This window comes from Sciurus carolinensis, chromosome 11, assembly GCF_902686445.1.
Source record: "Sciurus carolinensis chromosome 11, mSciCar1.2, whole genome shotgun sequence".
Lineage (NCBI taxonomy): Eukaryota > Metazoa > Chordata > Mammalia > Rodentia > Sciuridae > Sciurus > Sciurus carolinensis.
In genome coordinates, this window is record NC_062223.1 from 43,492,058 (window position 1) to 43,504,231 (window position 12,174).

The 12,174-nt window shown below is 39.6% G+C and overlaps 1 long non-coding RNA gene across 1 annotated transcript; it reads left to right on the forward strand.

Annotated features, from left to right (window-relative positions):
• Positions 1-2,176: 2,176 nt before the first annotated feature.
• Positions 2,177-4,227, forward strand: LOC124958203 (uncharacterized). The gene is made up of 3 exons (XR_007103842.1): positions 2,177-2,188; positions 2,491-2,633; positions 4,133-4,227. It is a non-coding gene; the product is annotated as an uncharacterized LOC124958203 (long non-coding RNA).
• The last annotated feature ends 7,947 nt before the right edge of the window (positions 4,228-12,174 follow it).

A 12,174-nucleotide genomic window follows, 5' to 3' on the forward strand; every position in this document is an offset into this window, starting at 1 on the left:
GAATGTTAATGACAGTCAATGCCCTGGTGTTAAAGTTCACTTCTGAAGGGTATCAGAAAAGTAAAAGAAGGGAAAACTTTGGGGCTGGAGTTGTGGCTCAGTGGTAGAGCACTTGCCTAGCACAGGTGAAGCACTGGGTTCAATCCTCAGCACCACATAAAAATAAATGGATTAAAAAAAAAGGTATAAAAAAAGAAGGAAAAAATATAATGCAGTTAACTATTTTTTATTGAGAAATTAATATACAGAGAAGAACTCTCAATCTTCATATTGCCTAATATCATTCAAAGATTGGATGTGGTTGCACTGAGGCATTTTAAAGCTTCCTGTAAAATTATAGTAATGATCCCCAACTTTCCATTAACAAGGCACTGAAGGATCTGCAAATGTGTGGACAACCTGAACTACATTCCACGAGAGTATTTCAAGCTCTAAGCAAGAAAAGTAATTGGGAACAAAACAATGTTATGAAATGCTGAGAGAAGTTCACCTAGTTTAAGAGTGGAATTCAAGAAAAATGCTCCCCTCTGCTGCTTACTGGTTGATCTGGACTGAGAACAGAAATGGCTCTTGTAACTCTCCCCACCCTTCCTGGGCAGTATCCAGCCCACTGAGGAGCCTTGTTCTGGAACTTCCAGTTAAACTGGATCTCTGGTGGTGCACTTTGCCAACCTGAGAGCAGGGTGCCTCAACAACATAATCCCCCGCTTTCCTTTTTTTCCCACCCTGGGGCTTGAACTTATTCTGGACCCACCGAAAATTGCCAGTAGTGTGTTGGGGTGGTAATGGTGGTAGATGTCCAAAAGTAAGAGGGAACAAAGAACCAGGGTCCACCAGAGAAGTCAGTTATTGTTAGATCAGGCAACATCAGCACAATAGACATCTGTTCTGTTTAGAAAAGAACTTTGTTTAACTTATGGAGCTGTCAATATAAGTCACGCTCTTCGGATATGTCATAAAATGATTGATCCTGTACGTGGTAGACTGGAGTCAGAGTCCTTAGCCCTACCATCAATGGTAGCCATCATTGCAGCATTCAATTCCATTTGTGGCTTCCCCCAAATATGCATCGATTATTAGCTCTTAAGAACTTTCAGTAGAGCTAGCTCTGAATTGGAAGCAATCAAATTCCATTACCCAGTCATTCCTCAGTTGTTCGTGTTCAACAGTTTCACTGGGTGTCTACATGGACAGGCACCAGGTGTTCAATAGTTAATAAGGTGGTCATGATCCCTGCCCTCTGGACTCTACGGTCTAATATTCCTCCAGTTAATACTGTCACAGGGAGGAATTACTCAATCAACTCTTTCCAAAAGACAGTTGACTGGCCTGGAAAGAACTATCCAATATCCTCAATTTTAAAACAACTGAGGGCTGGAATGTAGCTCTATGGTCATACTTAGCATGTACAAGGCCCTGGATTCAATCCCATTGCACCAAAAATAAAAATAACTATGGACATCTGAGGTTCAAATCTAGCTAGAAAGGCAGTACCGGAACTCAGCTTTACTAATCCCCAGACCTTCCATTTTGGATCTTCCCTAATACCTCCCTGGAAAAAAAAAAAAAAAAGCCTAAGTTCACATTTGGAGCACTTATACAGTACATGTCTACTGACCATGCAGGAACATTGATTTATCAACTCTGGCAAAGGAAATACCTTGTTTGTCTAAAAATACAATTGTGACATAAATTTGTTTTTCTTGAAACATTCTCTATTTTCAAAACCAAAGTCCAATACAAGGCTGAACCCAGGGGAAACATTTCACTTATAATTTTGATTGAGGGGTGAATTTAAATGATAAATATTAAATAAAAGCATCAATCTTTATTATTTTATGTGTAAGGAAAGTCTCATCAAAGCTTATCTTTCATAAACCTGAAAGATGCCTTAAGTTGGCTTATCAGGATTACTGAAATGACTTAACATAACCTTTGGATCAGAGATGTAAGGTATGTTCTGGGCAGACAAAATTGTGAAATATTTTTAGGAGTGAGAAGACAAGCTAAACTTCTCCAGGGTTACTTTTCTTTTCTTTTTCTTTCTTTCTCTCTTCAGAGACCCAGTGAGTTCAGCATCTTTTATCCTTTTGTACCAGGTAGAACAGTTGAACTCATGGGAAAATTAACAAGTAGTCACTTTTCTAATTGTCTGAAAAGGATTTATTTTTCAAAAAGGAAAAACCCTGTGAGTACAAAACTAGAATGCTTACAACGAATGTAAGCAACACCAGGAAAGTGTGTGTGTGTGTGTGTGTGTGTGTGTGTGTGTGTGTGTGTGTGACTGGTGCTGAGGATTGAACCCAGGGCCATGTGCACATGCACTCTACCAACTGAGCTATATCCCCAGCCCTAGGAAAGTGTCTTGAGCAGGGTGGGTGGGGGGTGCAGGAGAGAAGTAGGGAGATGGAAGGGAAGGAAAGAGTAAACAGATGTACCATGTGCACAGTACTGAAGTTTACTTCCATGTTTTCTCTCGATCCTGTGGAGAGGACACTGATACCATTCCATATCATAGATGAAGAAACTGAAGTTAAGTTTGTCACCGATCCAAGTCACATGACCAGAAATGCAAAGCCTGATCTCATTTACATTCTCCTGATTGTGAATTCTACGTGCTTTCTACCACTCAGGTACGGCATATCCAACTTTGTATTTAATGCTCACAATAATTCCCCTGAAATGGATGTTATTTGCAATTTCAAAATCAAGAAGTTGCCTCAGAAAGGTGAGGTCATTTTGCCCTGAGCCCCAGGGTAACAGAGTGAGCATTTTGTAATTTAGTGAGTACCAAGCACTGCCCTATCATTTCAGCATTGCTCAGACTCTGGGATCCTCTGGGTCTATACTTACAAGCCTGATCTTCAAGAACTTTTAAATTTTGAACTTTTATTTTAAAGATAATACTTAGAAATGAATAGAAGTCTATTTTGGATGACCAAGTAATGTGATCAGGTTTCAGTGCAGGTATTTGTATTCCAGTTTATACTCCTGATAACAGTGTTTATTTGACCTTCAGTGTGTTGGCAAACACATTTGGTCATCACTGGTTTGGCATGTCCTCATGTCAGAATGACCGTGATTCTCTTGCATTTGTACCCAGTGTTAATTTTTTTACTGACTGTAATACCATAGTTCTCTTTTGTAATGATAATTCACAGCTGGAAAAGTATTAGAATATTAGGTGATTTAATCTATCAAGACAGAGGCAACTCTAGAACATCAATATAGGAGAGACTTTAATGGCTTTTTTGGATTAGAATGAGGAACAATGAAAATTTTCTTGAATCTTCCTTGACAAGGCAAATGCAGTTTTAATTTAATTTATGTGTTAATTTGGAGTAACTGAGGCGAGTAGAGATCATGGTAACACTAAACTACCCCCCCCCATGTCACTTTTGGCAACACTGCTAAATAGAGACTTTGGTTTAACATCAACGTAATGAAAACATCATGATAACACACATCATTTTATTATGGCACATTAATGACGAGAAAATAGGTAGGCTTAATACCTGCTGTTTTCACAACAGGTAATGCCAACTGACATCAGGGTGGAATATACAAAGGATGTTCCACCACATTTAAACAGAAAAGTGCAGAGTAATCACGTGGCATAAATGAGTGCGCTGAGCTGAGCTCAGATGGTATGGCCTCTCAACATGCAAAAGCCTCAGCAGTCACAGGAAGTAATGTCTCAAACAATGCTTAAAGTTATAAACTTCGTTCAAGCTTGTGTGCTTCATTCTTACATAATTAATAAATTATGTAAATCAGTGCACAGTGACCAAACAGAATTTTGTTATATTTGAAATTGTCTTGTGGAGTGAGTTTCTCGGTGAACATCTGCTATTTTGCTATTATGGATGCCCATGCATCCATTTTATCTGCTGGTAGAAGTATCCTGATTTTTATCTGAGTGTCCACCTCTCCCCTGGGCAGCCCAGGTGCTAGTAGCTACTTACTGGATGGAGCAGAAGAGAACGTTTCTGTCCATGCAGAAAGCTCCACCGGAGACCAAAGACCTAGATCTCAAACAAGATAATATAAAGTAATATTAAAATATTTTATAAATTTTGAATCACTTCTAAAAGATATTATTATTATTAATCATATTCATTTTCCATCACAGGAAGGGAACGATGTTGTACAAGTAACTGAGGCCTCTACAGATCATGGTAACCTTCAAGAAAAAAATTTTAATATTATAATAAAATGATCATACTCAATTATTACTTCATCTTTTGCCTCTTGCAGACTTGTCTAAAATGAAGTACTTACCCCCAGAGCATGACATAATTCCTCCACTTGAGTGACTTTGAACCTTTCCTGATTGCTCAACTTAAAAATACAAGAAACTCTAAAAATACTGAACCAGAAGACAGGGATGTGACTCTGATCTGAGTTTTTCCCTAAGGAATTTGGACCACCGAATGGATTAGGAGAGATACAGATTTTAATGGTTAAAGCCACAGTGACCTGCCTGTCACAGAGCTTCTGATTTCAGAGCTACAACAGCACAGGTTTCTCTCATTATTCAAACTCTCTCCAAACTCCCATGTTCTGAACGCAGGAAAGGAATTCACTGGAGAGCAAAGGATACTTGTATAAAGAATAGAATGCGCCCCCAAAATTCTTCATTCTTAGAAGTCCTACCATAGAGTCAAGAAACAATACTGGGGCTGGGGCTGTGGCTCAGTGGTAGAGTGCTTGCCTAGCACACGTGAAGCATGGGTTCGATCCTCAGCACCACATAAAATTAAAAATAAAATAAAGGCATTGTGTTCATCTACAACTAAAATAAATATTTGAAGAAAAAAAACCAATACTGACTGATAATATTCATTCCATAAGAAAACAGGAAATAGCCCTTCTTCCATAGTGCCTTTTGAACACATTGTTGTGCCTTCTGAACACGTTTTAACATGTTTTAACTGTTTTAATTGATTCTGTGGTGTACAAAGAAGTGTTTTCTACTGATGGCATTTTAAGATCGTATGTCTAAAGCCATACCTGTAATCCCAACAACGCAGAAGGCTTGAGGCAGCAAGATCACATGTTCAAGGCCAGTTTGGGCATCTTAGTGAAACCCTCTCTCAAAATAAAATTACAAAGGGCTGGGGATGTAGCTCAGTAGAGCTACAGTACCACCAAAAAGAATGTCTAGAAATATAATTAAAAATAAGGATTATAGAAAGATCAGATTTGAGATCAGAAGGTGGATAGTTAACTTAACAAAGATGAGGTTTTAGCAATTAGATGCATTGCAAGTTGTGAAGGATTGTGAGAAGAGAAAGAGTCAGGATGATGTGGTGAATCTGGAGAAGTCTTGCTCATATTTACCTAGCAGAAAGAAAAATAATTATGAAAAACCTTAATTAATTGTCCTCTCATCTCCTAAGACAGTTGGGGAAGGTATAATCTCCTTGGTGCCTCTAAGGCACATTCTTCCCCTTGCAGACAATGACTAGGAAGAGCCTGCCCCACCTAGAGCAGAAGCATGGATAAGTCCTTAGCCAAGTAAATCGGGGAGTACAGGGCCTGAGTTTGGGGACAGTGGAGGCAGTGAAGGGCAGAAACCTAGAAATGGCTGAGGGAATTTTGAAGGACAAGAGAACGTGATTCGGTTTTGTTAAGTACTGAATATAATGGTAGCTGAAGCAACCTGTCCCTTTCTCCAAATTTTCAGTAAATGTCTAATTCTACAAATGAGTTTTTTCTTTCTCATTGGAGTAATAGACACAAGAAAACATGGTTGAGCTGTTGCGGTGGTGCATGCCTGTAATCCCACTGACTTGGGAGGCTGAGGCTGGAGGATCACAAGTTCAAAGCCAGCCTCAGCAACTTAGTGAGACCCTGTCTCAAAGTTAAAAAATAAAAGGGCAGGGGGTGTGGCTCAGTGGTTAAGCGCCACTCAGTTCAATCCCTAGTACAAACAAAAAAAAAACATGGTTGTGTTGCATGTCTAGGTCATTACTAAGTAGAGAGAAGAGTAACAGCAAAAGACAGTATTACTCTGACACTTGGGCCAGAAGGACCCAGCCCAGATTCCACACCCTGGTCTAACAGGGCTGCTCACACTGCAGTATAAATGGACTCCCCTGGCCCCGGGGTGGTGTCAAAAGGCAGATTCACATTCAGTGGATCTGCAGTACAGTCTGAGATCCTGCCTCTCCTATAAGCTTCTAGATGCTGCTGCTGCTGCTGCTGCTGCTGCTGCTGGTGGGAGGATTGACTCTCCTCCTATAGACCATGCTCCAGGCATCTTGCCCAAGTGACCTAAGCCTGTGTCCAGGGTCCATCCTCCCAATTACAGCCTGTGTTGCTTATCCACATACCACTAGGACTGTTTGCCAAGGGGTGGTTATTGGAAAGTAAGTGGACAGGGCTTGGACATGTCCAGCGGTTCATGAATGCTTATGAGACCCCTCATAATGTGACATAGTCTGGGGGGACAGGTGGGACGAAAAGAAGGGGGTGAACAAGGGTGGGAGGGGTTTGGTGGGCAGGTCTGCCTCACTCTATCTCCAGTGGGGAACTAGAAGTTCAAGAATTCTGAATTTCAACCTAGCCTTCTAAGTTTTATGAAGGGGTATTATGAAGGGGTATTAGCCAAGGGAGGAAAACAGTACATTTCTTTAATAGTTTGTTGTATATTTAGTCCTTGGGGTTGTGAGCCTCCCTTCTTAGTCCTGCCCTATTCTTCTGTGGGCTCTGTAAATATCAGGGCAGGTCTGTGCAAAGACAAAGCACCTCAAGGCAGAACAAGAGTCCTTCAGGAACTAGAATCATCCAGAACAGAGTCTCACCAGGAATGTGTAGAAATCCTGGCAAGGGTGTGTAATGGGAGGCCTGAGCTGTCATCTGGGTTACATTTAAATATTTGAAAGGTATCAATATGTGAGAAAGCAAAATATGTTGAGATTTACTAGAGAAAATGATAGCCTCACCCCCAGAAAATTTGTAGTCAAATGAGCATGTCAACAGTCAAACGTGTACATGAACACATTAGCAAAAGTTTGTTCCATACTTTGAAGCACAAGAGAGACTGTAGATTAAACGACATCTAAAACATTGCATCTTATTTTAATTTTCCAGCTGGTAGAGAAGGCAAAAACTGGAGCGAATTACCAAATACTATTTTAATGGTCTGTACTTGAACTTTTAACTTGGGACAGTTATGATAAGATTACAAAACCAAACACACCTTTGTATACACAGAAAAACCCGCAATGCCAGATATTTTCTTCATAAAAACACTAATTAGAAAGTCCTGACCAGTCAAATTTGAAACATGCTCTCTTTGAATACCTATCAGTTTTTTTTCTTATTGGCTAAATTCAGAGACTTTTAAAGACCAGGCCCAGACAGGTTGGCTAGGGGCAGCATGAAGTATAAAGCATTGATTCAGGAGTCAGACCCCCGGATTTTAATCTCGACTCTATCTGCTAATAAGCAAGTGACCTTAGGGAGTCAATCATAAGACTCTCTGTGGCTCATCTTTAAATTAAACTAATTATTCTAGAATAATTAGTCAAGAGAAAGAAAGAAAAGTTATCCAAATTGGAAAGGAAATCAGTGAAATTGTCACTGTTGGTTGATGACAGAAGATTACATATACAAAACTCCTTAAATTCCACCAAAAAACTGTTAGAATTTGTAAGCAAATACACTAGATTTGCATAGTAGAAAATCAACACAAAGAGCAGTAGTACTTCCATACATTAACAACAAATTAGCTGGGCATGGTAGTACACTCCTGTAATCCTTGTGTCTCAGGAGGCTGAGGGAAGAGTATCTCAAGTTCAAAGCCAGCCTCAGCAACTTTATAAAGTCCTAAGCAGCATAGCGAGACTCTGTCTCAAAGTAAAAAATAAAAGGGGTTGGGGATGTGGCTCAGCGGTTAAGTAACCCTGGGTTCAATCCCTGGTACCAACAAACAAACAAGCAAAAAAATAGACACCCCCCCAAAGCAAGAGAACGATCTTATTTATAGTAACTATAATACAATAAAATAAAAGACTGAGGTGGGGCGGGGTGGAAGGAAAGATAATAGAATGAGACACATCATTATCCTATGTACATGTATGATTACACAAATGGTGTGATTCTGTGTACAAACAGAGAAATGAAAGTTGTACTCCATTTGTGTACGATGAATCAAAAAATAATAAAAAATAAAAAATAGAAAAAATAAATAAATAAAATGCTTACAAATAAATTTAACCAGGGAGGTGAAAGATTTGTACACAGACAACTATAAAATGTTGATAAAAGAAATTGAAAAATATACAAGTAAATAGAAAGATACCCTGTATTCATGGATTGGAAAAATTATTATTGTTAAAGTGTCCATAGTATCAAAGCAATTTATAGATTCAGTGTGATCCCTATCAAAATCACAATATGCCAGGCATAGCAATCATGCCTATGATCCCAGCAACATGAGATAAATTCAAGGCCAGACTCAGCAACTTAGCAAGAACCTGTCTAAAAAAAAAAAAAAAGTGACCTGGGAATGTTACAGAGGTAAAGCAACCCTGAGTTCAATCCCCAGTGCCAAATAATAACAATGTCATCATTTTTCATAGAAGTTGAACAAAAGTTCCTGAAATTCATATGAAACCACAACCCCACACATACAACCAAATAGGCAAGGCAATCATGAACAAGAACAAAGCTGAAGGTATCGGATTTTAAGACATGTTACAAAGCTATAATAACAAACAGCATGGTTCTAGCAAAAAAAAAAAAAAAAATAGACACATTAACCAATGCAACACAATGGAAAGCCCAGAAATGAGCCCATGCATGTGGTGAGCAAGATCAACATCACTGATCATTGACAAGGTGCCAAGAATATGCCATGGAGAGTGGATAGTCTCTATAATTAATTAATTGTCTCTTTAATTTAATTAATTGTGTTGGAAAAGTGGATATCCAAATGAAGAATGAAATTGGACCCTTAAATCACACATTTGAAAAATCACTTCAACGTGGATTAAAAATTTAAATGTAAGATCAAAAACTGTGAAACCTCTAGAAGGAAATGGGAAAACAGTACAGCATTGTCTGGGCAATGATTTTTTTTAATTTGCCAAGTGCAGATGACAAAAGCATTTACATACACAAATGGGATTACACCAAATTTAAAAACTTAAAGACTTAAAAATTCTGCAAAGAAAACAACGGTGCAGAGAGACAACATCTGGATCAGAAGGGACTATGTGCAAGCCATACACCCAACAAGGGGTTAGTATCCAAAATACATAAGGAGCTCAAACAAATTAATAGCAAGGAAACAAAAGCCCACTTAAAAATGAGCAAAGGAACTGAATAGATATTTCTCAAAAGAAGACATACAGATGGTCAATAGGTGTATGAAAAAGTGCTCAACATCACTAATCATTAGGGAAATGCAAATTAAAATCACAGTGAGTCATCCTCTCACACTTTTTCAAATGACTATCATCAAAAATATAACAGATAAGTGTTGGCAAAGATGTAGAGAAAAGGGAACATTTGCACTCTATGGAAGAGCCTATAAATTTGTACAGCCATTATGGAAAACCACGTGGAGATTCCTCAAAAAACTAAGAATAGAACTGCTGTATGATCCAAACAACAGGCTGGATTTGGTCAGTAATCTCAAATGTTGATATGCATAAAAGTCACCCGATTGCTCACTAAAGACTGCCAGTTCCCAGGCCCCCTGCTGGCAGCTTCTACATTCCACATAAGCGTGACAGATGGCTCTTCTGTAAGTCTGTGGGTCATCCAGGGAGCAATACCGAACAAGATCAGGGCTACTCAAAGTGGGGTCCAAGGACACCTGCCAGATCATGAACTGTTGGTTACTGCTGTGTGGTGAGGTAAGGTGTCTGCTCCAGTATACAAATCAACCAGAACCCTGAGCTCGGTGATCCAGTAATTATTTTTATGCAAGGCTTTCTTGATAAAAGAAGCAGTGTGCGGATAACTGCATGGTCTTGTATTTTTGTTCTGCATATATCATAGTTACCTAAGAAGTCATTCCTACCAGTTACCAACAACCGGAGACCAGAGAAGGCAGGTCATGGGAGACCTGTTAGAATCCAGTCCATGGGCGGTCTCAGAGGCACCAGATGCTACAAAATTCCCCTTTCGGGTAGCTGCACTGAAGGGGTAAGGGTGTGAATGTGATGGGCTGACAGATTTGGCTCCATGGAAATGTTACAGTCCAGGTATACAGGCAATGACTAAACAGATTCCATTTTGCTCTGAGACTCCACGTTATGTAGGAAATGAGCTTCTCCCATGGGAACACCCCACCTCTGTGCCCATCATTAGTTACTTAGCATGACATGTTTAGCAATACATATAATGACAATTCTTATATGATGAAAAATTGCTCTCTTCTGATTCCTATTTCTCCTAAACAATGCACCATGTGAACAGTGATATCAACAATGATTGTGTGGGTGTTAGTAACCACTCTTTAGTTTGTACCTAGGTAAGGGTCATTTTGACCCATTTCCCCCTCTGCTAATGATTTCATGATATTAGTTTGTAATTTTGAAACATAGCAACAGACACTTATGACTGATGTGATTTTTGGTATAAGAATCCCTACAATCCTATGGTTGGGGCTGTTCTCCCAATAGCCATTTTTGGGGCATTGTGTGAGACAGTCAGTCGGCCAGCTTAATAAAGACTCTCAAATTTGGACTTCTCAGTGGTGATCGGTCTGTTCTTAAGTTGCACCCCGTAACGAATTCAGGAAGGGCCCCGTGCTGCCGGTGAAAGCAAGCAGCTGGGCAAATTGGTGCTGACCTTCATTTCATTTGCCTCCCCATGTTCATTCTGCTTGGATGCTCCTCTGGGATGTGTTAAATTACAAAGCCTTATTCAGGGATAGATTTCAAAAGTTCTGTTGGAATGAGATAAAGGGGCTGAAATTTAGGAAATTAGAGTCACCAATTTGAACATCCTTGTATTTATTAGTCAGACAATTAAAAAGGCAATGTTGGGTAATGTTAAAAAAAAAAATCTGGAAGAAACAGATTTGGGTTCCAGTCTCAGTTCTTTCCTTTCATCTGCCTTGACATCCCTGACCAAAAGCCGGAGGGGAGAGCACCTGGGAGACAGGAACAACCAGCACTTGGTTCTTGACCTGGATGTGTGCTGCATCAATATTTATTACCCTGAACTCTTTTTTTCTATGTGGGATTATAATTGACATTTTTAGAAAGAATAAGGCTGGGGCTGTAGCTCAGTGGTAAGGCATAGAGCACTTGCTTAGCTTGGGGCAGCCCTGGGTTCAATCTCTAGCACCAAGAAAAAAAAAAAAGGAGGGAGGAAGAAAAGAAGGAAGGAAGGAACTAAAAGAGGAAAGACATAAAGGAAGGGAACAGAAGAAAGAAAACACACCTGTAGCTAGCTCCTGCATTTTGTACTGATAAGCATCTGGGATTTATCAAAACTGAAAAATAGTACCCAGAAGTCTGACTTAGTGGATGTTCTCAAATGTTTTTGTCACCTCAATAAAACAATAGGTTTTTTTAATGTTATATTTTGCATTTCTTTACCCACAGTGAACCTTGGATAGCAGCTTCTACCAGTTTATCTTTAATCTATTTCTTTTTAAAGTAACCAGAAATTAAATAAAGATACATACCATGCTCAGGTGTGCTGTAAATATACACAATTTGTGGGCCTTTGTGTTTGTGGGCCTTTGTGTTTGTGGGCCTTTGAGTTTGTGGGCCTTTGTGTTTGCGGGCCTTTGGGTTTGTGGGCCTTTGATTTTGTGGGCCTTTGGGTTTGTGGACCTTTGGGTTTATGGGCCTTTGAGTTTGTGGGCCTTTGAGTTTGTGGGTCTTTGGGTTTATGGGCCTTTGAGTTTGTGGGCCTTTGTGTTTGTGGGACTTTGGGTTTGTGGGCCTTTGAGTTTGTGGCCCTTCTTATGGTGTTGGAGCTGCACTTTAATCTTCTGGGTAAAACTAGGGCCATGGACATGAACTGCGGTTTGTTTTTAAAAATGTGTGTGTCAGTCAGGAAGGCTCCAGCTGAAGGTGAAAGATGGTCTGGATCAACACCCAGGGATTATTTTTCACACACTAGATAGATCTGGATGAAGGCAGCTGTTTTGATGTAGAGGCTCTATAATTTCAGGGCTGGCATCTCTGTGACTCTTCC